The sequence below is a fragment of the Condylostylus longicornis genome, unplaced genomic scaffold, assembly GCF_029603195.1.
Source record: "Condylostylus longicornis isolate FDR11 unplaced genomic scaffold, ASM2960319v2 ptg000010l, whole genome shotgun sequence".
In the NCBI taxonomy this organism is placed as follows: domain Eukaryota; kingdom Metazoa; phylum Arthropoda; class Insecta; order Diptera; family Dolichopodidae; genus Condylostylus; species Condylostylus longicornis.
Window position 1 is genome coordinate 7,138,872 of NW_026577979.1, and position 24,591 is coordinate 7,163,462.

Sequence of the window (24,591 nt, forward strand, 5' to 3'; positions counted from 1 at the left end):
TTTGTTTGAATTTAAATAAAAATATTTTATTATATTTTATTATTGTTCAATAAATTATGTTGATTATAATTAAATTTGAGGCTGTAGATAAACCACTGTTGTCTACAGCCTCGAATTTATAGGCTGTAGATAATCTAAAATTCTTTTCCAATGAACACAGTTTTTGGAGATGTTATTTAGCTTCGCCCAACTGTAACCAAACCACGACATTTCGGCTTCCACTGTTCTTCCCAACGATTGTCTGGGCTGACTCACACCTCTGCCAGATTGGGTGAGCGGATTCCATTTCAAGGCCCTCTTTACAATGTTTTCGTTAGCCTTTCGCCACGTGTGACCAATCCACTCTCACTTACTCCTCCTGATCAAGACGCCCACACACTCAAATTTTCTAACAATTTAAATTGTCACAACATAATTTGTTTGCACTCTTTTATATTTATTTGATTTATTTACATTTCGCTAATTAAATTTTAAATGAAACAAATATTTTAGCCCTTTTATTTAAAGAAATTTCACGTATTCGAAAAAGTTTAACCCTTCTTCGAGCTACGTAAAATATTGATGGTTTTCTTTAAACGGGGTTCTAAAGTCTCGATTGGAAGTAATTCTTCTGCACGAATTTTTCGGTGTATAGAAATTTTTAAAACAATTAATAGACTGGAAATGCAATGCAAATATTTTTTTAGATTCATCTAAGCAGTAAACACAATATCGAAAAAAAAAAATTTCCGCGTTTACTAAAAGAAAATTGCTTCATCTTTTCAGACGACATAACAAATGTGACGTCAATAAGTTTAGTATGTATAGATTTTCCCTCATTTTACACTTATCACACAATGTTTTTAAATTTTGTGGTTTCATAAAAATTCCAAATATTCACCACAAAGGACGCAAAATGTTATTTGCGAGCAACAGATAACGTTATGTGTGAAAATTATCAGATCACGGTATAAATAAAGGATGATGTGGTGAGAAAAAAAAACGTATTAAAAGAGAATAAAGGAAAAACAGAGAATTGAGGGTCAAAAAATTTATTTAACAGGTGTGATTTTTTTTTTGTGTATTAAAATTATTATAAAGTCTACAAGTTTTTAACGAAAGTTTTTTTTTTCCTTTATTTTACAAAATTTACGTGACATTTTTACAAAATTACCTTTGAATCCAATCAAATATTTAAATTTTTTCTTTTTTCCTTTGAATACCTTAAACTAATTTGTTGTAAAAATATTTTTTATTTAAAAATGAATTTCAAGGTTCTCAGACACATAAAAAATATCAAGATTTCTTTCTTTTCGTTTATATGTGTAGCACAACTGAAACTCCAAGAATAATGTCCGCGTGTTTTTTCTTTACCATTTGTTGCATATACTAATTTTGATTTTAATATAAATGTGCCGAAAATCTCAGGAATAACATGTGAAACATGTCATTCCTGACATAACATGTCTATTACGCGAAAATCTAATTTCCTTAATTTAAAAAATTTCACACATTTTCCTCCAATTGTGTTTCCTTATTATGATCCTTTATGAGGATAAAATGAGAAATTAGTAAGAGATAATTATGAGTAAAAGAAGATTTATTTGCATAATTTTTTAAAAATTTGAACTTGAATTTCTTTGAAACTAAAAACAGTCTTTTATATCAATTATACACCGGTAGAAGCAGTTGACCTTTGAAATGTGTATATCAAATTCACTTTGTCTTTCATATGGCCCGGGTTATAATTAAGAATATCAAAATTATATGAATTTCAGAGAAACTACTCTTTGGAAACTGTTAATTGTCAATTAACTCTCGAGTCTCGTATATTTGGTGTATAGACTAATCAATTGTGCTACATTGATTTCTCGCAAATTATTCTAAATTCAAATCGTGCAAAATTTTTAATTAAATAGGTTTTGCAAGCACGAATTAATTTAAATCTGAAAAACTCATTTGACATTACATAATTTCTTTAAACAAATTGTTAGTAGATTCTTGTTCTTCGAGTTTAACAAGCACGTGTAATTTATATAAAATAAGAATATTCACATATTAATTTTACTTCGGCCGTCATATAAGAATTTTGAAATATAAGTAATTGCTTGTTTTTAATTGCTATTGGAAAATTTATAATGCATTTTTCTTAATTATTGTATTTGAAATCTAAATATCCAAACATATATATTATCAATTTATTATTAAAGTACTAAATTACAAAATATTAATAAGATTTTAACTTTAATTTCTGTAATTTGCTTAATTCATTAAAGCCTTGATATACAATCATACGTAGAAGAAAATAAAATTACTCAATTTTATTCCCGAGAGTTTTCTTTAATATACTAACAAATATATGTACATAATACGTACATAATGTGAACAAACAAAACTATTTTTCACCACTGTTTTGCCATGTTAATCATTAACTAACTGACCAACTAAAATTTCGGTATTGCATGCGACTATGACTGTATATAGAAATGAATTTAAACACAATAAAATGCTTTTCCATAAAAACTTTAATGCTATTGTGGTTTCCTCTTTGGTTTCTTCTATTTATATTGTAAATCTAAAAGTAAAACACAAATACAACTCAAGAGAATAAAAATCTCATTTAAAAATACTCATTAAATGAGACAACAGAAAACTATTACGAGTACTTACCATATACCACCGTATTTTTTGGTAATTTTTGTCTCCTAATCTGCTTTTAATATTATATTTTTCCCTTTAATATTCGCAGGAAAGCCAAAAAAATTTTGGTTTTCTCTTTATTTTCGGTTTTGAACTCTTACATTATTGTAAATTAGAGCACATAATATATGTGTATCCCTGTATTTTAATTATTCAGTCCATGTAAAATAATAGTTTTCATTCTTTTTTAAATTAAAATTTTTATTAATTCAATTCAATTAAATCAGTAATAAAATTATTAATATGTGGAAGGTCCTTTCACTTACAATCAAATTTTGTTGCTGAAAAGAGCGTGAATTTAATTGTTTCCCACGTACCGACAGGAAGGGTTATTGTTTCGCTTATTGCTTCATGAATTTTCGCTTATTGCTTTGCTTGTAATCAAAAAGCAAATTTTGAATAGTGATAATTAGGTATTGGTTAAGGCCTCCACCCTGGAACAGGGCATTGCAATACTAATTTTTAAAAATGAATGAAAAAAATTCTTATGATAAACCGCCAAAGTTTTTAATTTTTTCTTTCAAAATATTTATACCAATTTCATTTGACTATAGAAATTATTTTCTTTATTAGAGAAGGCTTCTAGTTCCAAAGCACACATAATGAGTCTCTTTAATAAGAACCTGAATGTAATATGAATGTAAAATACTGGTTCGTTTATATTCCACCTTAATTTTTTTTTCTAATAAAGCATTCCAATATTTTTTTTTATTTCAATAAATTCAATTTTGTTTTCTTAGATCGAAAAATAAAATTTAAATGTTGATACCTACCACATTTTACTGAAGAAATATTAAAATGTTCATATACCAAATTTATTTATTTACCAATAAAATTATATACCACCATTATACCAAATGAAAAATTTCAATTTTTATATTCGAATGTAAGCGTTACCATATAAAGGAGGAGGAAAAACTCATAAAATTGTTTAATTTAAACGTAAAAAATTTTTTTTGTTGTATTCTCTTAGTTTTTAACCTGATTATACCATTATGAATAAAGAAAATCGACTTAACCAGCAAAATAAGAAAATAATAAGGAAAACAGAAATGAATTTTTTACAACGATATTATTTTTTTAAATTTAAATACAGGTGACTTTAAGAACATAAAATGGTGAAAAGGAGAAAAGTATTGCAATGTCAAATTTTATTTGAAATTATTTTTATATAAAAAATGAGAAGCAAGCAATCAAAACTCGCCTATTTTTATTACAAAATTTTTAATTTGTATTAAAGCCTTCAAAAATTTTTTATATTTATTGCGATTTTACTTCTAAAAGTAGATTCCATGGAAAATTTTCAATTTACAACCACAAAATTTTAATTGAAGAAATGACGTAAAGTTTAAACCAAAATATTTTATACAGTCATAAGTAAGACCCAAGTTTTGGTATTAGTATTGTTTAAAATTGATTGAAAGGAAGTCTAATATTTACCTTTCAATAGCAAACTATATTTTTTGAATTTATTCAGCCTTATTCTACTAGACAACAACAAAACGTACGCAACAAAATGTGACATTTCTTAAAAATGTTATGGACGCTTTTTGTGAAAAATTATGAGACTTGCGTGTAGTAAAATTGGCAATCTATCACCTTACACATTTTTATGTGTCTAGTTGAATAAAGCTGATTGTACCTTCGGTAAAGTAGAATCAGCTCCAAGTAGAATAAGATTAATTGTATTTTCGGTAAAGATCATTGAAAAATTAATTATTATAATAAAAATTTAAAATTGCCTTGAAAAATAATATTACAAAATTTTCTCTTCCTGCCGAGTAATTTAATGGGATTGACTGAATACGAGATACACCCTGCTATTTAAAGCGAGGTAGTTTTAAAACTTGTTTAAAATTTATTATTAGCTTCTGATTTTAATTATCTGAAATGGATTGTGTTGCTCTTAACAGGTATATCTTATACAAATTAGAAATGTAGGAAATCAAATAATCAAATAAACCCTTGCCGATGTAAATTATTTAAAGCGTCTTCAAAAACAATTAAATTTATAATTATTAAATTTAAAACTAATGGTTTGTAAAATAGAACATTTCCTTATAAAAATTTAAAACAAAAACTTGATATTTGCCGCTCTTTAATATAACAATAATAAACCTACATCTACATAGCTACTTGAAATAAGCTTCTTATTACTTTAAAATTTTGCATAAAATTCGGGGAAATTTAAAAAGTACCAATTTTGAGACCCAATTGATTTATTTAAACTATAAAGAATTTGGTTTCAAAGGCGACAAATAATGTCAAGAAAAATTTTTATACAAGTTAATTAGAGCTTGTAATAACTTCGACATATTTGAATAAAATCTATTTATTGTGTATCTAAGAATTTTCTCTTTGCACTAAAAATAATATTTCAAAAATTAGCATAATAGCCTCTACTATTTACTACCTTGTAGCTTTTTATCATGAAAATAAACTTTGTCAGAATTGCCTTCAGTTTGTATTTAATGACAATTTTGCTAACAACTTCTCTAATTTAATGAATTATAATGTTAATTAGGAGGGAACAGGGATATGGAAAAATTTTATTTTGAATTTAGTGAAATAATATTTCCAAAAAAATTTTGACTTTCTACCCAGAGTATAGGGTATAATTCTTCATTGAGATCTTTTCATGAAAATGTCGGCTTTTTATCGTCAGAATTAAAGAAATTTTTATATGCTACTCTGGTTGGTTGATTGATTGACGTGACAGGTGCAGCAGATTCACCGAATTAACAGGAATGTGCCGTTCTGTAACACTTTCCCGTGATTAACAAGCAATTGAACGTATAATTACAGGTGGCCTATCTAGAGACATCTGGCTCTCATATATCTCGTTCGGATCCACCATACATGCTCTGCGTCACTTGACTAGTCTGGCCCCGCCCAGACCCGAAAAGTGGTACACTATTCTACTAGTGGAAAAAAACGGACAGCCACAGTTAAAAGTTAATTTAATTTCTTGGTTTTTTTAGATGCGCGTCTTTTGCACTCAACTAAAAACAAATATTTTTATATCCTCAAATTCTTTAAAAATTTATGCCTAAAGCTTATTTTTCGAAGTTGAAAAAAGTTTTCCTTAAACTTTGTTTCAGTTATTTTTTAATACTTTTTGTATTCAATTGTAATATTGCAAATTATATAGTAGGGTTTATATAAAACAAAAAAGACGAGAGAACGGAATTATTTTTGTAAAATTTTTCTTTTGATGAGAAAATTTTCTTAAATTCCAGAGAAAGGAAAATGAAGAAATACTATCTTTTATATTATAGTTTTTATCTTCCCAAATTCTATAAAAGATTTCCACTTGCAAATTTTACTACAACACTATAGTATAGCACACAAAATGGTATAAGCAGATGCTAAATGCTATTCTTTTGTAAATTTGTAAGAAAAGGAAAAAATTCCGATGACCTCCGGATAAAATTCCATCTAATGTATCTTCCTCGTTTTTTTTCTTTTTATTCTAAAATAGTACTTTGAAGTTTTCTACTAAACCAACATTATTTCATTAAAATGTCGTTGAAATTCTTATTACTATGGTATATCCTTATAGTGGGATGCATTTCATGAGATTTTGTTTTTTTTTCTTAAAAAAGATTTTATCTTAATCTTGGTATGCAATGAAATTTTTTTTATGTATGAACACATTAAATGTGTACGTGGAAGTTTTAAATGCTTAAGGCACATTTAAATCTCAAATTATCATCATGATAATTTGTAATGTAATTACGTTATACGTGGATGTTTTTTTGTATGTTATGCTTCCTTAAGAAAATTATTACATTATCTTCGTCCTACAAAGCAACACAATCTCTATAGATACTTTGTAATTACAAATGAAATGAATTATAATTGCTATTATGTGGCGTTCATTTTCTGATATAAAAAAATTTCAAACGGAAGACTATTATTAAATTAATTGTTATATTAAAAAAATGAAATCATATATGAAGAAATTTCCGCAACATTAAGAATGTTTGGAAGCAAAAATGAAATGCGTTTTGGTAGTATAAAAAATTTTGAAAAGAAATTTAATTTTGCTTTTTAATTTTTTTGTGGTTGGTGTTCTATTATTTGAATAAAATTGTAAACCACATAATCAGATCGGCATTTTAAGTAAGAAATGTAATTGTATTGTATTTGTGGTTAACATGTTTTCTAAAACTGCGTATTTTTGGTTTTACAATACTAAGTATTTTAAATGCTTTGCAATATTGATTCAGAAAAAACAATTAATTTAATTATTTGACAACTTAAATGTAAGGGGTGTATAAAATGCATAAATATAATTGTGACACAAGTTTTATGCGTAATATAGGGGGTAAGTATTGGTATTTAGACTGCAAAAGTATATGACATTAATTTATTATTCACAATAATTAAATAATTATCCACTAACTAGTTAGTAATTTCGACAAATTAATTAAAATTAAAGTAAACTTATGAATAAAATTAAGAATTTCATTAATTATTCCAAGGGACGAACTTTGTGCAACAGTACTCCAACAGTACTTCTTACAACATTGGCAGTTTGTGTAAAAAAGTGAGCAGCTTTAAAGCTATCTAAAGAAATGTGTAAAAAAAAATAATTTCTGTCTTATCAGCTCAATATGTTAGTTAAACAAGAACTTACCAGAATTTTTCAAAAATTCACTCAAAAAAGCAATTTTGCTCTTTTTAGCTTTTAACTGTAATGTTAACAAATAATTTTTTAGTCAAAATTTTTACATATGAAAAATAATTTACTAGCGCATGAAAAGTCGAATAGAATGAACAAAGTGCAATGCAGCAAGAGCTTCAATATTCATTTGAATTTTATTTGACATATGTATAATCTAAATAGCGCATATAATATTTTGTCTGATCAATGTTGCAGTAATTATGGCACCGGTCCTCTAAGCGAATGAGTTCGGATTCAAATACTGGCCAGGTCACTATAATAATTATACTTAGTATTATAAAGCTTTATATAAAATATTATAAAATAAAAAATATTAATAAAAAATTAATTGCCCGTTTATCTATAATATTCAAAATTATATACCAACTAAAATAAGTAATGAACATGAAAAATCTTCATATCAAGTTTGAAGAAAAACTGCAACAGGCTGGTCATTGTGTGATTTAATTCCAATTAAGGGTCTAATGAAGTGGAAGGTTCTAATGTTCCCAACTGGAGTAGGAAAAAAATATCTAAAATATTTATAAATTTACAGATCTTGAAAGCTTGAAAACAAATTTTTGAATTGAGCAGAAACACGTATTACGTTTTATATTTCCCCCTAAAAATATGCAATATTTTTTAAATTGTTAATTTTTTGTGCAACCATATTGTATGTCATATTGTATTAAATTATGAATCGAAATAATAAATTTATTTTATATAAGCAAGTACTTTACAGCTTTTTAGAACAATATAGCAATATTTTTAAATAAATAAGTTTTGAAAGATGTTCCGGCAGATAAAGCTCATTACATTATTATCTACTACAAAAAGTTTTAATAAAATTTGCTTTCAAATTCGATATGCTTACCTTAATTACAAAAGTCTTCTATTACTTTTAGTATAACTAGTTCAATATTTCAATATTAAAATTTTCGTTGACAAAGATCGAGCGTTAATATTGCCGTTTTCCAAGTCTAATATGAGAACCCTAAGTAAACAATGTAATCCATGTTCTTTTGTTTTATTTTCTCCCACTATATTACACTTTAATTTGACATTATACTTAGACACAATCAAACATTTTTCATTTAAAATTTCTAATGTCGGTTTTATCAAAATAAATTAAACTTTTATTATTTGCACCCACTTCAAAACAAAATCGATTTATTTAAGATGAACTCAAGCAAAACTAAACAAAATGTTAATAAAATTTTAAGAAAGCCAAACAGAATAAAAGATTATTACAACCTTTTTTTTTTTTGGCAAAAAAATTTTAAACGTGATCGAGGAGTTTATAAGTGATTCTTAAATAAAAATTTTATCCTTAGTTTTCATTTTGACAAATTGGCTATCGACCATTTTTCTAATTTGCATATAAAAATATTTTTAAATTTTTGTTTACACGAGAATATCCTTTGTAAATGAAAATTGGTCCTTTTAGAAACACTTTCACAGTAATTTCTTCTTCTTTTGATCCCTTAAATTTGTTTTTTTTTTTTGATAAGTTGAAAGAATAACGATTTAATAAGAAAAGAGAAGTGTATATAAGGATAAAAAGTTTTTTTTTTCCACCATTTTTATATTATTATTATTTATGGTTCTTAAAATAGAAATCCTTTTAAAGTTTACCTTTCCATTATAGGACAGGAGGATGTTAAAATGTCTACAAATAAAAATATAAGAGTAAATAAACTTATAGAAGTTAAAAATATTTTTATTTTTGTTAGTAAAGTAAAGGTAGAATACTTACCTTTTAAGGTAGAATCAATAGTAATGTTAATTAGTTAGGTGGGCGGCACAAATTATTTGTATTAAAATTTGTAATAAAATTATGTGCTGAGTCGAGTTCAGTGCTCCAAATACCAAAATGATTGAAAAACAAGAATGATTTTTTAATTTTGGTACTGATTTATGGTTGAATTCTGACAATGAGTTTACGTACTGTTAACTAACAACGTCTTCCCAAAATTTGCGAGAATTTAGGTAATTGATGTCCCAATAATTTTTATATATTATATTTCTTAGTTAAATGCACGGGATTGAACATGAAATCTACATTATTAAATTATGTAGTGACTACCTGACTTAGGAGAATTTTTTTCCCTTGCTATTAAAGATAAAATTATTAGTTTAGTTGCATAACAATTTAAAATTTTGAGTTTCTACGCAAGCTTTTTCCTAGAAGCTTATATGCAGTTTTCGATTATAGTTTCAACGCTCAAATTCCAATTAAGGCAGATCCTTGGTGAGAAAAATTTTTCACATTAAACGAATGGTATCCCATGACTTTCTAAACATTATTACAACAAATAATAGTTATAATACTTCACCAAGGCTGGAAATTTATTAAATATTCGATTATTAATTACTTTAAACGTAGCTTAGTTTTATAATAAAACTCAAAAACTCTTCAAGAATATTAATTGTTTCCTTGTAATTAAGCTTAATATTAATAATATTTTTATTATCATTCGAATTGATGATTTCAATTTTTTATAATCATTCACAATTTCTTCTCATATTTACTTCGAGTGTTTTACTTGATATACAATTGTAATTTATTTCCGTATTTCATCACATAAACGAAAGAAAAACCCAATATTTAATTGAAAGGAAACCATTAATCGAATCAATAAAATCAGAAATTTTTTGTTTCTGCCCAGTTCGAATACAGAATAATAAAAATTGTAATCAATAAAAAGCAGATGAACCATAAGTCACACATTTAAACATTTTCCTTTAAATAAAAAATATTTACCTAAAGCTATATTTAACAATGATTATCGAGTATATTGGAATTAAATGTATTTTGTGTGCTGGTAACGCAGACTTTAGTGCCTACACCAATGATTTTTTGTAATGAAATTTTGTGTTTCACTCACATAAAATAAAAAATATTGGCCTTTTAAATGAATTTATGATTGTGCCGTCGAAAACTGATTTATTTGTTTGTAGCATATGGCGTCATTTTTGGAATCAACATATTAGAATGAAAACATTAATTTACGATCTTAAAATTCAGTCTTTTAGTAAAATAACGTTATTAAAATTGTCAAATGCTTTTAAGAGTAGCTATATTTGATCATATCTGACCATTGGTGCAGTGGTTATGGCACCGGCCCTTTAAACAAATGGTCTCGGGTTCAAACCCCGGTCAGGTCACTATAAAAATTATATTCAATATTATATAACTTAATATGCAATACTAATAAATATTATACAAGTAATTTTCAAATACACATAATATTCGATACTAAAGACTAAGAAAAATAAACAGTAAATATTAATAAACTGAAATATTTAATATTAATAAAAACTACGGTAGGCTAGTCACCTACCTAGCTAACTCTCTATGACTATAAGAAACTAGGGCATGATATATATCATGCACTAGCCCTATACTCCTCCTAGGAGTGAAGAAGAAAAAAAAAAATATTTGATCATAAATTAATAATAGTTGATATTTACAGCACTTAAAATCGATAAAGATTAAAAATAGTAGCAATTTTTTGATTTTTTATATTTTGTAAAGGCCTTGAAAAACTTGACATAGAAATATCTTTTTATGCTATTTTATGTTAAAGACTATAAATAAAGCTTAAATAGCAGAACAAAATTTTATAAAAAGAATTTTGGGAGTTCCGAAAAAATTCCTGAAAAATTAGAGCGTCGAAAAAAATTGAAGAATGGGAAATTTTTATACAGTTCGAGTGCTTGTATTTTCAAAAAAACATGTAAAACCAAATAATCTGTTATTCTTTGGTTTTACATGTAAGTTTTTTTTCCCTGTAATACCCTTTCAAAATCTGTTTGTTTGAAACTACTATCTTTTTCAGAACGGAGATTTGAAGCAAAAACACTTAGATATGTTAAAATTTCGCCAAATTTTTTTAAAATCCCTGTAGCTCAGAGACAGTTCTGAACAAAAATTTTACTCATTTTCGACCCTATACTCGATAGTATATGTGGCTCCTAACTTGTTGTTAATCACCCTGTATACAAATAGTATATCAAAACGCAAATCCATATAGATTTCGAAATCAAGGGCTTTTGTTTAATTTTAAAAAAAATCGTATTGTGGTTGGAATGAACTTCTTAATGGAATAAATCGAATATTATATCAAAAACTTTAAGAGGCTTACAGACAGCAACAAACCTACATCCTACGCACGTCACTTCAAAAACGAAACTTGCGATTGTGAATTGCAAAATTTTGTGTGGAAAATTAATGAAATTGAAGAAGTGGTATATAAATTTATGTAACATAAATTTCCGCAATATTTTTCTATAAAAATTTTCCAAAAAATGATAAAAAGATTTTTCGATCGCATTCCACTTGATTTGTAAGTTCATGCATTTTTGAGCCTTTTAAATCAAAGAAGCATGCAACTGATGTCATTTTATTGTTTGTATGTTTGTCACTTTTTTCTTTCCGCTTGGGCCATAAAAATAAAAAAAAATTGAAAATTCTTCGTTTAAATAAATAAGAAACAAAGCAAAATTTTCATAAATTTTCATTATTTCCAACAAAAATATTTTGCACAGAATTTATGGATATTTCATACTTCCTTTGATATTTCTTACTTAAATTTACGGATTTCTATTTTTATATTACTCAAATATAAAATTCTTATTTGCAACAAAATTAAATATATTTCAACCATTCCCGACAAGATCCTTAAAGTAAATTTTCTTGTTGGTGAAAATAATCCAAATAGTCTGAAACGGTTTTGATGATTCAATAAATTCCATAAGGTAAGCTCATCGGCCTGAAAATATTTAAGAAAAATTAATTAATTTTTGTTATATATTTTTTACTCTAATTAAATTTATAATTGATATGGACTATAAAAGTGAAGGACTATAATAGTGAAAGAAGTAAGAGAAGTAGAGTAAGAGAAGCCAAATTTTAACTTATGGACGCTTAGTTTTAATTAAAAATGTATAACGAAATAGAGCATACTTGCGGCAAATTAACGAGAAAAAACTGCTTAAACAAATTAAGATGAAATATTTAAATATTTTGCTGGAATTAATTTGAAATTACTAGCTAAAATTGAGTTTATGAAATTGAAATCCAAAATTTTTATGAGAAAATAAAATAAAATTTTTTGAAAGTAGGTTTACTTCACTTATCCGACGAGATTTCGAAACTAAATCTTTGGTTTTTTCCGAAACACAAAATTTGGTATAATTTTTCATTGGGTGTTTTTCTAATTTTAATTTTGTCACCATAAAATTACGAAAATTCAATCAAATTTCGGTGGATTATAAAATTTCAATACGGGTAATTTGAATGAAGAGCTAAGACATAAGATAGTTTAAGTGTATATTGCCACTAGTACTAATTATTCAATTTCTTACAAAATAGCAATAAAATATGCGACGTCTATTGTTTCAATGAAGATGCAAATTTAAATGTTCAGCTTTTTAAAAAATTTATACTTACCAAATAATTTATATTTGAATCCCAATAACTACATGATTTAAGAAGTATATCAAGAAAATTTTTTAAACTTTGAATACAGCAATCAAATAAAATACCAAAATAATAAAAAATCAATAAACTTGAAATATTTTTCATAATTACACTTAAAGTTATTAAAGAATGTTGATGTAAGCTTTCATTAAAATCATTATTTTTTGACAAAAGTGTTATGGTCATCATCTGATCCTGTTCCTTATTATGAAAAATCCATATGTCAGTAAAGACAAAGAAAATATATGAACTTTTTATAATATGCATTAAAATTGTTATTAATATCAAAAATTGCATTGATTTTAAAAATTTAAAAAAAATTTCAAAATAAATTTTATAAAATTTTAACATTATTTTTAATTTTTCTGTTGAATCGCACAATATGACAACATTTAGAAAATTTTCTTTACCAATTATATAACATAACATTATAATATTTATGAATAACAGTGGATAAATTGAATAATATGAAAAATAAATGAAAATTGTATAAAAATAAAGGGAAAAATTCTTAATATGTCTAGTATGATAAAAATATATTTCAAAATTACAAATATCAATAATAAATCTAATAAATGGAATAAGAACACACAGGACATGCTTCCAAGTGATATTCATATTAAATTTACAATTAATTTTCCTTGTTTTACATTCAATTTTTAAGAATTTATTTAAAAGTTTTATAATTTGTTTTTGATTTTTTGGTATACGAAAACACCAAAAACATATTAAAGATTGCCATACGTTCATATGAGATATTAAAAGTGTTATTTTATAATTCCTTTTTACTATACAAGCAACCAATAAATAAATTATGAATTTAAAATGAAAAATTAATATTGAAAAAAATACAACGATTTTGGATTTATTTTGTTTTATTTTACGTGTTCTTCTATTAAAACTAATAGTGATTATATTTAAAACACTACTAAATAAATAAAAAATATACAGGAACCGAAAGAAAATATGATAAACTAGTTTATGGTGGCTAGGCATAATGTTAACTAAATGGTTTTTAAATAGGGAATTAAAAATTATAAAAAATATTTTTAGCGTATTTAATTGATTCGATAAGATCTGACACGGATGCTTGATTCATAAAAAATAAAAGTAATAAAATTATTGTGATAAAAATTAGGTAATTAAAAAATAATTGAATAATAAAATTCCGTCCTACATAATCAGATAAGTAGACTAATTTCTTGGAATCAGAACACTCTGCAATTATAATTTGTACTTCATAATATTTATTGGGTTATTTTGTAGTACATGCCTTACAAAAATTCAAATAAGTACGTTAGTATAACTTCTCAAATCACTAACGTGAAGAAAAATACTTTAAATGAAGAGTGGTGCCGACTAGTTAGCTTGATACACATGGCTTTTGTATTTTTACCAAATTTCACATGTCAACGGAAATGGATTAAACGCAATATGTAAAGGATGCACCGTACAGTGGTACCTTGGAATGCACCAACATGTAGATTTTTGTTAATAAGAAAAAAAACTTGTTCCACAATGGGCCTTTATCGCAACCGATTTAGGAGGCAAATTCAAATGGGATTCTTAAAGGCAAAAACTTTTGTTTTTTTGTTTTTATATAGAGTAAAATATAACATTGGTTGTGTTGTATATAACGGTACTTTTAGATATGCGCTAAAATGGTCGTGCAAAAGACTATTTAACTATAGCGCATAACGAAATTCACACCACTTTTAGTTTAGAAGGATTGAAATATAAAATTTCAGAAAAATTGAGTTTTAATTCAGAAGCAGGAACCAAATTTTCATTTTCCTAGGCATATGTGCACATTTTGCTTGTATAATAAGTAGATCTGGCATTAATCAAACACGAACTAATTTTTTTTGCAAAATGCTGTTTTATTCGTTTTGTGCGTTTCAGACTGCATTGTTACTCGTCAAAATATGCAAATACACCAAGCAGTTCATAGTAATCATAGTAATTAGATAGGAGACTTAAATAATTTGGAAAAAATATGTTTTTTTATGACCGAAAATTCTTCATTTCATAATTGAAGTTTATGGTAACTGCAATGGCAATTTTAAATACCCTGTAAAGAAATTTTTTTAAGTTATTTTTAATCATTTAGACTTAAAACTCACTCAGTAACTTAATTCTAATATTATTGAAATTTTAAAATTTGTCCCAAAAATTTATTTTAAACTGATTTCTATTAGTAATCATACTTTATAAAAATATTTTGCATCAATTAAAGTCCAAAACATTTCAATTAAATTCTTTGAAAAAAAAAATTATTTTTTGCATAATGTTCAAAATGAAAAAGTTTCTTTACTCAAGCACATTTTATTGTAATAATCCTTTGGGGTCAAGGACTATACCTTCTCAATATAATAATAAAATTCTATATATGTATGTATAGAATTTAGTATACAAACATAGCTATAATATAATTTTGTTTTGCAAATATTTATTCAGGTAAACAACAAAATAACGAGTCAATTAGGTAATTAAGGTGAACATTATCAGGGGATATAAGGTAATCTTTAAAGAAAATAATTTTATTTATATAAAAAATTACCCACAAAAGGTGGAAATTTTCGGATTATTTCCTGTTTATTCTTTTATGAAACAAAACAAAACAAAAAATTTTTTTTTTCTTTCCTTCCAAAAAATTATTATATTATTTGAAGATTATTTAAGCCACACTGGTCTGATATTATAAAGAATTTTTATAATAATATAAATAAATAACTTTATTAAAAATCGTTGTTCATAAATATTATGAGATTAATTTATTAACACTATCGTAAAACAAAATTTACGGGGATAAATAGTCGTGTTTAACATTAACCAGGCTTGTTGATTTGAAATATGCTCATGATTCACACCTCTACGTCCTAAATGCCTATTGATGCTCTATCTTAAAATACACCCTTCTGCGTGCTTTCGATTAAGAATTCGTATAATACTGTGAATTACATCTAAAAAAAAAACATAGTTTGGAAAAATAGTACATGTCCCTTTAACAATTTAGTAATTGTAATGTTAATAAAAGTAAAATGATCTATCGAAACATTGTCATATAAAATTGCATAAATTTAGGGGCAGCCTTATATCTCAAATTATTTAAAATAATAATTCATTTTCCTATCTTAAACGTGATTGAAGTTTTTTAAGTAAATTGTAAAACGGTCATATGTGCAGAGGGCTAGACAAACTGAGACTAATATGAATATTTTTTCAAAAATTTTTTGGAAATTTGAAGTATTTATAGAATTTTTTGAAAGACAAAATAAAATTTTTGGAAGACTTTCAATTATGACCCCAATAAACCCCAATAAATAATGTTGTGGATGAATTAAAGATTTTCAATTAACTAATCTCAAGCACTTCTATATTAAAATAGTTATAATATAATTTTTGAGTTCAAGACAACGTAAGTTTTTTGAGCCAAAATATTTTGTTAACAAAAATAAGAACCAAAACTAACCAAACTTTTTGATTAAAGAGCCAAACTTAATTTTATCACAAATGTACGCATAAATATTTCATGTCCTTTTCAAAAATTATGAAGAAGTAAACAAGTATGAAAATAATAAAATGAGGAAAAAGTTTTTTTTTTCTTTTTGGGTCAAAATATCCTCGTCTATATTAATAATAAAGTGATAAAATCTTTACTTTTATTAATTTTTTACTTTATTTTACTTCACAAATTATTCTTAAAGTTTTTGTTTTTAGGAATAATAAATTATAAAAATAATAATTTAATATAAAAATAAGGATAACAAAAAAAAATATTTCTCCTATATTTTTAGAAATGATATTAAAAATGATTTTCTTGAAAATTCCACAGGATCTTTAGAAACAATAGCAACTTTGATATTTTCACTTTAATGATGTCTTTGATGAACTTTGTCTTTCTTTTTCTAAATGATTTCATTTAGATAAAAGTCCAAAAGAATTTTTGTTATTTATTAAGTTTTTATCAAATTTTCAAAAAACTTATTTTTAATATAAAATTTTTGAAATTAATTTTAAAAATTTAATTTTAATGTTTAAAATAAGATAGCAAAATCGATAAGTTAAACAAAAAAAATCACCTTCTCAGCGTCTATGTCAATGGAAATGTTGAAGTTATGAATTATGAAAATTGCAATATTAACAAACAAGAATTAAAGGCTATATTGTGTTTGATAAAAATCGCTGATATTGCATGATTCAGGTATTAAATGATATACAATAGGAGCCAGATAAGAGGTACCTGGATAAAAATTAAACCCTTTAAAATTAAATTATTTTGACAGTCTCTTGAATTTTCTAATACAATTTCGCTCTGTACTTCCTTATGCACTCTATAAGTGTTATAAAGTTTGTGAATTTTGCGAACTATTTCAGTACATTTTTAGCTCCGTAAGAGGAATATTTTTGTGATTAAGTTCAATTTTATCTCTTTAAAAGCAATTTTGGTTTTTATTTTCGTTTATTTTTTGTTAAAATTTGCTCTCGAAAAATGCTTGTTAGTATTTGTATTTGTACAATGCTTTGCCCGAAGAAATAACATTAGGGTTTCTTTTTTTTTTTTCTCCCGGGGACCGAGGCCCTTAGGTCCTTCTCACTTCGACACAAAGGATCTTTTGTCATTCCCATCCCCATCAAGCTGCAAGACCCTCCCAGGGGTTACAAGACCGCATCCCAAATACCTTAGTCGCAAATACCAGGGTTACATCCGATGGTGAAAAGAAATGTGGAAATATAAACTGTAAAAGTAATTATTCTTTTTTCAATTTTGGTAATAATTTAAATGCTCGATTTGACTCACGCGCAACATAAAAAATGTCAAAACAAGAAAACAAAAAAAAAGTATTCCTGACGTTTGTGTAAAAAAACAAAAGTGAATACGATTTTTGTTTTCTAAAATTCTATTAGATTTCAGAGGGGCCTCTTTAAGCGGAAAAAATTTGGAAAGAAACCCTGAATAAGTGAAAAACTGCATAAGTGAGAAACATCTATAAGTGGAACAAAATGTTCAGTTTTTAGCACTTTTCCAAAAAAATTTTTGAAAAAAGTGCTTATTAGTTTCACTCTGTCCGTCCGCCCGTCCGTCCGTGGACACTTTTTTTGTTTACAAAACTTCTACACCCTTGAAGATAGAAAGCTGAAATTTTATATGTACATAGATCTTTACTAGAAACTTACTTCCGTAGAATAAAATTTTTACCTATCTCCCCCCCTATAGAAGTTATACCCCCCCAAAACCCTAAAAATGGCCTTTTTTAAATATTTGTTGCAATGAAACCATAAGCATTTTTAAAATTTTTCAAACGCAGAAAGGCAGTTGGTTCCTTCCTCTAGCGCGGTATACCATAATTAAACTTTAGAAAAACAATATGGCCGTTCAAATTTACCGTTATCTAAAGTCCTTTTTTCCAAATTTTTGATGTCGTTTTTTTTCTAGACCCCAGCTTGTAGAAGCTTAAAATTTTAGGAGCTTTTAGATATTAACAAATAGTTCATTTCGTTGGAAGAAAATTTTTTTCCATCTCCACCCCCTCTCAAGTTATCGCCTCTTGAAATTTGTAAAATTTGAATTTTTGACACCTTATATTTCTGAAACCGGGAGCTTTTTCAAATTTCTATAAACGCAAAAAGCTAACGGTAAATTCAATGAAATTAAAAAATATAATTATTTTTCTTAACTCACACAATTAATCCTTAAAATCGAGCGTTATGTTAACCCCTTTTTATATTAATTTTTGCTTTATTTCAAAGACTGCATATATGCGTCATCCTAAATATATGCAATCCTAGAAATAGTTTTATATATGAATGAAAATAATTTTAATAGTGTGGTAGGTACAAATAGACTGTATTTAAAAACAGAATTTTCACTTGTTGAAGGGAAAAGTGCTACAATACAAACACCATTGGTTTGACCCAACTTTATTTGAAATTCCCCTTATAGAACTGAACAACTTTAATATTTTTCTTAGCTATACATATTAAAAATTCTTCAGGTCTCTACAGTAGCTCAAATCACAAGTAACAATATGGTAATATTATAATTATTTTCAGTAAATGTCAATTGAATTGTATAAGTTCTTGCAATATTTACCATACAGTTTCATAAGTTATTTAATCACATTATTACAAAAATATTTTAACACTGTTTACGTTTAGTACAAATGAAGTGTATGTAGACCAAAAGAGGGTGTTATGGGCTAGGTATAAGCACGTAACATTTTTTTTTCCATTTGAAAAATTAAATTACTTTTTATGGAAAAAGAATTTAACTTCAAGATCAAAGGAAATTTTTCATGCATGCATATAAATTTTGATTTTACATAAATTGCTCTGTTCTAGGTAGCAATAACGCAATTTAAAACTCCCATCCCTAATAATAATTTCAATAATACAACTTAAAATAGTGGTCAGATTTTATACCTCTTTTTCCATAAGAATTACTTTTTTTGCTTTAAAAAAAAAAAAAATATTGTATGCATGCATATAACCTATGTGTATGTATACACAATGTTATTCGTGAACATGCATATTCATAGCAAAAAAAAAAAAAAATGTGCACAGTCGTACATCGCATGATTTGCATGTTTACGCATAAGTATACTTGTATCGTATTGGTATTCGTAATTTTTTTATTGTTCTTTTTCGTTCTATTCTCTTCTCATACGCATAATGCAAGTTGTTGTTGTAGTGTTTTTTCATTTCAATTTGAAATATTCTAATTCTTTGCTAACCCTTATATGGTATATACTATTCTAATGCGAATTATAGGTGTGTGCATGATCATGTTGGTGTTATATAGGAACAAATTGTATTAAATATTAGGTAGAATCCTGTTTAGGGTTAAATGTCATATCATGCAAATTTTTTTTTTGGGTCATGATCTGATTTATTGTTGTTGGTTTATTTCTATTAAGAATTTTTTTTTCTTCGGAATCGAAATTTCCAGTAAAATATCATACGATCCTACCGTTAGGAATTTTGGAGTTTTTATGTATGTATGAGTAGTGGAATTTTTTTCTTTTCTTGATGTTGAATTGGTTTGAAAAATAGGTCAGTAAAATTTTTTGCAGTCGATAGTTAGATTTTAATGAGAAATGTGGTATGAATAAAAGTGAATGGAGGAGTTTAAAAGAGTCGATCTCCTGTATTCGTTCAGTTCGTGTATTAAATATTTTTTCTAATAAAAAAAAAAAATATTAAAAAAAAAAAAAAACAGTTACTTAAATACTATTAGAATATTTAAACAAAATATTAGTGTGAATTTTGAAAAAAAAAAGTATTTGAAAACTTTAACATAAATTTATACTGGATTTTTAAAATTATATGATATAAAAGGATAGATACCCTACGGGTTGTATTTTAATTCTCAAATAACATCGACTAAGTGGTCTTCAACAAAATCATTTTAATAAACACTGTGTAGTACGAAAATAGTTGTAATTTTTAAAAATTGTTCCGGGAAATCGTTTTTCACTTCATTTTAATTTATAGTGTAATTTAACTTTGTTATAACAAAAATTTGCGTCGCAAATTTAACTTGAAATATCAAATATTAACACATTGAATTTCGGTTTTAAGTATTAATCAGTATTTGATCTTCTTTTGTAAAAGTTTTCAAATTTTAAGTGCTACTTTAAGTTCAAAATCATTGCTAATGTCATGGATTTAATTAGTATTAAATTAAATAAGCTCTAATAAAGCATAAAAAGAAAAAAAAAATATATAATTAACTTTTCGTTTACTTATTTGTTTAATATAACTTTTTAATAAACAAATTATAAACAAAGGTTTGCGGTGTAATAAAAGTTATACAGTAGTCACGCGTTTATATGAACATCGCTTTATGTAAACATCGGGATTATATGAACAGCGATTTTTTAACATTAACAACTCTATTATATGAACACTTAAAAAATTCACACTCTTTTATATGAACATTTTTTTTTTTCTCTATTTAAAATCGTAATCACATAAATACAAATAAAAATTTACGGTACCAAAAATATGAAGAATATATGAAATTGATACCCAGATAGCATGCTTGAGAAAAAGCTGTTTTAAAACAAATACAAGCACCTTGTGTTCAAAAAAAAATTTCAGACTATATAACGTATTGGTTAAAATCAGTTTAACTTTGTTTTTTGAATGTTTTTGTTTTTATTTATGAAATTATGAATTGTGTTTTTTTTTTTTTATTTGAGATTAAACATAACACATTCAATTAGCGTAAAAATAATGTCTTTTATTTACCCCCACTTATATGAAAACTTCGTTTATATGAATTGGCTTTGCTTTAATTAGTTCATATAAACGCGTGGCTACTGTAATTATTATAGTATAATGAAACTTACTGAATTTTTTTTTTGAATTTAAATGTATAATTGAAAGATTTTCGTATCTCTTTCTAAATTATTAAGAATAAAATAGAATACAAAACAAAAAAATATAAAAAAAAAATAAGACAAAAATACGCCTTTAATTACTCTTAGTTTTTCTATTTTTTATAATTTTTGAAAATTTTGTAATTAACTAACATATAAAATAATATATATGTATATATGGAGAGAAATAATTTAATAATATTATGTAATTTCTAATGCATAAATTAATTTAAATAAGTAAAAATAAAGACAAAAAATATATATAATGAGACGAAATAAAAACAAGTGGAAATGTGAAAAAAAAAATTTTTATTTGCATAGCTCTCTTAGAAAAGCAAAATTTTTTTTTAAACATTTAATTATAAACTGTGAAAAGAAAAAACACTAATTTCATGTTGGTTAATAGTCATAACAAGAGCTTTTATTTTTTTTTATTGAAAAAGAAAAATATATTTAATAAATAAAATTAAAATTTTACATAAAAACGAGAGAAAAAAAATATATACACCCAACGACAAAAAAACATTTCCATTAAATTCTAAACACAAATATTAATTTTTTATTAAAAAAACTTGGTAACATCGGCTGATTTATTTATAACGGTACTTTGTTCATGGTGTCGAATAGGTTTAGAGTATTTTGTGTTGAAGAGGTTACAGTTTAGTAGGAAGTGAAGTGCTTTTAAGTGAATTGTTTTGATGGATTACAGTGTGCAATGGATTTTAAAAAGCAATTGTCAATTGAAAAAAGGGCAAAAACTATTGCTTATTTTAAAAATAATTTAAGCAAGCGTGAAATTGCACGTCGTGTAAAGTGCAGTCACACTTGTGTAAACAAAATAATTGCTATATATGAGCAAACAGGTTGCCTAACACGGAAGGAAGCGTCCGGACGAAAGAAAGTAACGTCACCACGAGACGAAGCTCATCTGAAGCGTCTAAGTTTGAAAAATAGGTTCTTGCCGGCTACTAAACTACAGAAGGAACTAATTAAATCCCAATCCGTGCCTTGTAGTGTTTGAACAGTTCAAAGGAGGCTAAACGAAATGGGGTTAAAATCGCGAATTCCAGCAGAAAAACCTCTTTTAACGAACAAAATGAAGGAAAAAAGGCTCGCATGGTGTCGTCAACATATAAACTGGATCGAATACTCGTATGATTGAAGGAAGGTCATATTTTCAGACGAATCAAAATTTAATTTGATGGGGCCGGATGGTACACTAAGGGTGGGGCGCGGAAATGGTAAACGATATAATACAAATACTATAAAATCGACGGTAAAACATTCAAGTTATTGTATGGTATGGGGATGCATAACTTATGACGGAGTTGGTAGTATTTTATTGCTTGATGGATTTGTGAACGCAAATAAATATATAGTGATGATTAATGAAGGCGTAGTCCCAGAGATAGAATCTCTTTTCGAAAATCTGGATGAAGTCATTTTTCAGGACGATTCTGCTCCTTGTCACAGAGCTAAAAATGCAAGTATTTTTGATAGCAAATTTAATTTCGTTATTTGTGTTTTAGTCTTCACTTTTTTTTTATTCAATAGGTGAACCAGCATAAAGAATATTTAAGTATAGTGTCGTTAAATTGGCCAGGAAATAGTCCAGATCTAAACCCAATAGAACATGTGTGGCACGTTATCGGTAAAAAGATAAGAGAAAAAGAGCTATCAAATATGCAAATGCTAAAAAGAATTATTTTAGACGTGTGGCAGAACGAACTAAGTCCATTTTATACTATACAGCTCTGCAAATCAATGCCCGGACGAGTAAAAGCAGTACCTGAAGCAAAGGGCGGCACTACTTCTTACTAAACCCTAAATAAGTTAAAATATTTGTAGAAAAATTGTTTGAAATAACAGCTTTTTACTAAAATTAATCCGTTTTACCAAAATGAATCCTTTTTTTCTTAATTTTACAATATTGAAGTTGAATTTGTTACATTGTTATTTATTTCTTAAGAAATGAAATGTTACGTTTTTTTGTCATTTTAATATAAATTAGCAAATATTTTCTCAAGTCATGTTAAATAATAAATTTTTTTTTTGAAAATATATCTAATATTAACCAAAAATTTAATATATATAAATTTTGTAATTTTAATTTTTCATCTACAGTGATTTTTTATTCCATAAAAATGGTCTAACCAAAAAAATTTTAGTGGAAACTTTTGTTTGTCGTTGGGTGTATATGATGGAAGGAACCCCCCCCGAGTATGGAGTCCCGAAGAACCACCGAGCACGTGAGTACTGGGCCCAGTCCATAATTTTTTTAATGGTACCATAGAATTTAGAAACTAGCAAATATATATAAAATAATTTAGTGTATACTAAGAACAAAAAAAAAAAAAATGCATTAATTCAATAAATATTGCTATTAGACTTGTAACAAACAAAAGGAGAAATTTTTTTTATAACAAGAAAAAAAAAAAAAGAGAAAATTTATAATAAAAAAAAACAAAACATTGTTTTTTTTTCTAACCTGACTATTTAAATACTTATATTGTTATATCAAAATTGAAAGTAGTTCACAAAATCTTTACTATACGTTTTTTTTTGGATTAATTGCCAAATAAAATTTTAATACGATTTTTCTAAGATTAAGGAAAAAAGGCAATGTTTTATTCAATTTTTTTTGTTTAATTTTTAATATTATAAGAATTTTTTTTTTAAATTTTGAACTATGTATCATTATAATAGAAATTCTATTGTAAAAGAGATTCGAAAATTTTTGTAAATTAGTTTTTTTTGTATTGATGAATTATAAAAAAACAAATACATATGACAAGTAAAATTTTTTTTTGACGACAAATGTTTTTTTTTGACGATATCTAATTGTTAATTTTACACGTTTTAGCTATGGTAAATCGATTTTTTTTTTATTTTAAATGTCCAAATATTCTGGTTTTCTTTTCTTAAGTTTGAGGCCGCAATTTGATATTTTTTTTTCTATAGTATTTTGGTGTAGTATCTAAATATATGGATTTTATTCATAAATATAAAATTCCTAACTAATATTAAAATGTTGATGGAATCGTAGTTCCGCTTTACTTTAGGGTGTCCAAAATTTAGGGGTTTATCGAGCAATATTGGGAGTCTCAACAACATCTGAGACTCATGGAAGGGTAGGGCTCGGGACAGTGGTGATTCGTCACCCCGTCAGCACAGTGGTGTACCGTGTGGTGCACCCTATCACAACGCTTCACGTTCTGGTTCACTACAAGGTGTTCCAGTTGAATCCAACCTCTCTATTTTTTTTTTGCAATCGCATTAATGTTTTTTTATTTTTTTTTTGACGTGTGCATAATTTTTTTTTCTGTTTATGCTACGTAGCCATTGGTGGTAACCGGCTACTTCTATTTAACCCA